A 4426-nucleotide genomic window follows, 5' to 3' on the forward strand; every position below is an offset into this window, starting at 1 on the left:
TTGTGGATATGTGGGAAAGCATAGTCTGAGGCACGGATATTTGGGAGAGTCTAGAGTGGACATGACCAGGCTGAGCTGGGCCATGTGGGACAGGGAGGGGAAGGGAGAGAGAAGAGAGGAGAGAGGGGAGAGGGAAGAAGTGCAGAGGGGAGAAGGGAGAGGGCAGAGGGGAGAGAGGAGAGGGAAACCAGGTGCAGCAGCCAAGAGGCCAGAGGTCCATAATGGGAAGGTAACCAAAATGTCTGAATTATGTAGGGAAGAGCTTCTGGGGAAGGGCTGCCTGGCCCCTGGGCTGGAGAGTTCAGGGTAGAGGGCAGGTGTGCCAGCCCTATCCTGTAGCAGGTAGGGACTGAGGGATGCTGAGAGAACCTTGTGGCCAGGTCCAGCTTAGATATGTTAAATAGACACCTCAGCCATTTGTCCCGGGTTTGAAACTTGACATTCTCAAATAGAGGGTGCAGAATTTCCTAGAATGATTGTTAGTCATTCTTTCTATGAACTGTAGCATGAATTTAAAAGTTCTTATTAATAAAGTCAAACCCGAGGCCAGTTATTGGGGTCAATGCTGATAGATCAGAGAGACAGAACAAGCCACAGCTATCTTGCCGGATCCTCAGCTGGTCTTGTCTCCTCAGACCAGAGGCCTCTGAGTCCTCATCCAGAATGGGTCTCAGCTGAATTGTTGCTCAAAAGCCTGAATGCTTAACCAGCCAAATGCTTCTAGTTTCTGGTCCTCACGCCTTATAAACCTTTCTGCTTTCTACCACCACTCCCTGGGATTAAAGGTTGCTTTCTGGGATTAAAGGCGTGAGTCACCATGCCTGGCTGTTTCCAATGCAGCCTTGAACTCACAGAGATCCAGAGGGATTTCTGTCTCTGGAATGCTAGGAATAATGGTGTGTGCTAACATTTTCTAGCCTAAGTATCTTGTGGCTTTTCTGTTCTCTGACCCCAGATAAGTTTATTAAGGTACACAATATTTTGGGGAACACAATAACACCACAATGAACACCTTTTCCAGAAAGGTCACTGTTCCAGTTTGCTTCTTGTTGCAGTATTAATTTAGAGGTGAAGGGCTCTATCAGGCCTGAGCTTGTCAAAATTGGTGCCCACAGGTTTTGGCCTTTACTCTTCTCTGTCTTGCTAAGCCTTTAGATGACATTTCTAAAGCTAGCCTCCAAGGTCTAGTCCCTTATTTGGCCTGACTCATTCCTGAGACTATCTCCACAGTTATCCCTTTGCCCCAACATTCCCCAGACCCTCTTCACTCCTGTCCAGAGACTCTCAAAGACCCCCTCCACCATCCTCACATACAAGATGGTCCTCCAGCTACTTCTGCCTACACTTTTTATGCAGATGGCAGCTCCTTTATGTCAGATGGCCACCACATTGTAGGATACGCAGTGGCCTCAGATGATGCCATTGTTGAGGTGGTGGCCTCCTTATGCCCACATATTCCCAATCAACAGGCAGAATTAATAGCCCTCACCAGAGCCTTCCAAATTGCTGAAAGTACCTCATTAACGGTGTATACAGACTCCAAATAGGCTTTCCATATCTTGCTAACACACTTGGCCATCTGGAAGGAAGGAAGATTTCTAAACACAAAGGGCAAACCAATTACTAAGTCTTCATATATCCATAACCTCCTCAAGGCCTCTCTTTTACCCTCTCAGATTGGCTTGGTTCATTGCAAGGCACCTCACATTGGCCCCTCCACTGTCAGTAGAGGCAATCAGCGCACCAACATGGTGGCCAGTCAAGCTGCCCTTTCATCCCTTATGACTCACCGGACTTCCCTCCAGGCTACCCTACTACATAACCCAGATAACAACACACCTAACCCTCTCCAACACAGGACATTATCTGCTCCTTACATCAAATATTTCACTCTAACACTAAATCGCTCCTATCCCTTCTCCAAACCCACCTGATTCACATCCCAGCAGATAAGACATTTCTACAAAACCAAACACAAACGTACAATGCATGTCAGAAACCTAACACCACCTCCACTACTCTAAAACTACCTTTCCCACTCTCACCAGGCCCTGGGATTGCTTCCTGGCTATAACTGGCAGATTGACTTTACCCATATCCCCATTGTAAAATGCTTTAAATAGCTTTAGTCTTTGTTGATACATTCTCTAACTGAGTTGAGGCCTATCCAGTCACAAACAAAAAGGCATCAGCCTTCACCACTTTTCCGCTCTCTGACATAATCTCTCACTTTGGACTATCTACTTCCCTCCAGTTAGAAGTCACCTTTCAAGTCACCCAGGGCTTATTTGATGCTCTAAATACTCTGGCATGTTTATATTCCTGTCGTCCACAGCCCTCTGGTATGGTAGAATGCACCAATAGAACCCTAAAAGAAATACTAACCAAATCCACTCTGGAACCTCGGCTGGATTAAATTCCTCCCTCTAGCTTTTCTCTGCCTTTGTTCTACACTGTGACACTGGCCTAGCAACCTTCCTCCCTTTGAAGTAATGTTTGGAAGATCCCTTCTATCACCAGGACTACTCCCTCACCTCCCCCTCATCCCTGATGAACTCCTGCTCCTCCACCCCCAACACACACACACTTTACAGGCCACCCAATCGCTCATCTGGACACATTCCTAATGGCTTCTTCCCAAGCCCTCATAAATCCTCCAACTTGTCCTACACAGCTGGGAGATCAGGTTCTCCTAGCACCTCCCAAGCAACCAACCCCGCCTATCCAGCCTGAGTGGCAAGGGCCCTATGCTGTGGAACTCACACCCCGACTGCATCAGATTCTGGGAAATTCCACACTGGGTCCATCTATCTCATCTAAAACCTTGTCGTTCTTTTTCTCCTTCTAGCCCCAGCTATAAGTTTTCATCCACACCCTACAATCCCTGCTCCCTTAAGATTACCCATTCTGCCAGGGGTGGGGGTGGTGTACACCTTTTAATCCTGGCAATCAGGAGGCAGAGGCAGGTAGATTTCTGAGTTTGAGGGCAGCCTGGTGAGTTCCGGGACCGCCAGGGTTACACAGAGAAACACTGTCTCTCAACAAGATTACCCACTCTCTACTGCCACCTATTGCTGAACAAGATAAATCTCACTCCCCTTCTTCCCACTGCTGCTTTTTCTTCACCCACTTCAAGGCCAGTATTCCCGGCAGTTCCAGGTCAGGGAAACCCTCACAAATCACAAAAACTCTGCCCAGGCTATTGGCGATGCCTTCTGTCTGCATCTGGATGCAGTTCTCCTATTACCATCCCTATTCGGTCCTGCTCTGTTTTTGAAAACCATGACAATCCACCCTTTGCCTGCTTCACTTCTGATCAATTTTGTTTGTGCTTGGAAACTGGGATTCGGGTGTGGTCTATGCCTAATCCGGGATCCAGAGGGGAGCATCCTGCAGTGCGCAGGTCCCTTCAAGGGCAGGGGAGGGTTGGTTTGGCTTACAGGCTACTGCATATCATTGAGGGAAGCCGAGGCAAGAAGAGCTCAAGGCAGAAATATGAAGGCAGTTAACTGAAGCGGAGACCACAGAAGAATACCGTTTCCTGGCTTGCTTTCTATGGCTTGAGCTTGCTTTCTTGCACAACCCAGGACCACCTTCGTGGTTGAGGGGGTAACACTGCCTATAGTGGGCTAGGCCCTCCCACATCAAGAAAACACCCCACAGATACACCCACAGGCCAACCTGATGGCAGCCGCTCTTCAGGCGAGGGTCCCTCTTCCCAGGTGACTCTAGTCCCTATCAAGTGAGAAACACTGACCAGCACAGTCATCATTCCCAGCTGATTCTGAAGCAGGTGACTGCCCCCACCCCAGGGTTTAGTTCTAGGTATCAGTGGACAATGACAATTGAGAGAAGTATCAAAATCGTATTAATTCCCAAATGGTTAGTTTGCCTTTTGGGGGGCACCATTCTTAAACAGGAAGAAAAGAATCTATTCCAAGGAGTAGAACAATGACCTTCAGACAATTAGAAGGTTGTAACTACACTGCCAGGAGAAAGCAGGGTAATGGAAAACAATGGAATTTGTGGATTAGTTAGTAATGCTTCGCTATTGCATGGCCAACGAAACCAGGACACCAGATGGCTCACAAAACATTCCTGATGGTGGTGAAGGCACACTGGCTGCAAAGAGGTCAGACCCGAGGCCTCGCTTGTACCACTCAGATTGCATTGGGCAAGACTCTGTTCTGGCCTCGTGAGATTTGCCATCTGAGTGAGCACTTCAAGAAGAACTTTTTAAAGGAATAAATGTTCAATTTTATATTGATACATATGTCTATCTTTCATCTACCAGGCAAACTTCTGCTGGTACTGGAAACAAAGGTGGTTGAGACACAGCCCTGGCTGTCAAGTTCCCTGCAGTGCAGTGAAGACAATTAGCAAAAACAATTCAAGGTCAGTCGTTGTGGTGGTGTGAAAGAAAATG

The sequence above is a fragment of the Peromyscus californicus genome, unplaced genomic scaffold (assembly GCF_007827085.1).
Source record: "Peromyscus californicus insignis strain IS unplaced genomic scaffold, ASM782708v3 Scaffold_23__1_contigs__length_62951481, whole genome shotgun sequence".
Lineage (NCBI taxonomy): Eukaryota > Metazoa > Chordata > Mammalia > Rodentia > Cricetidae > Peromyscus > Peromyscus californicus.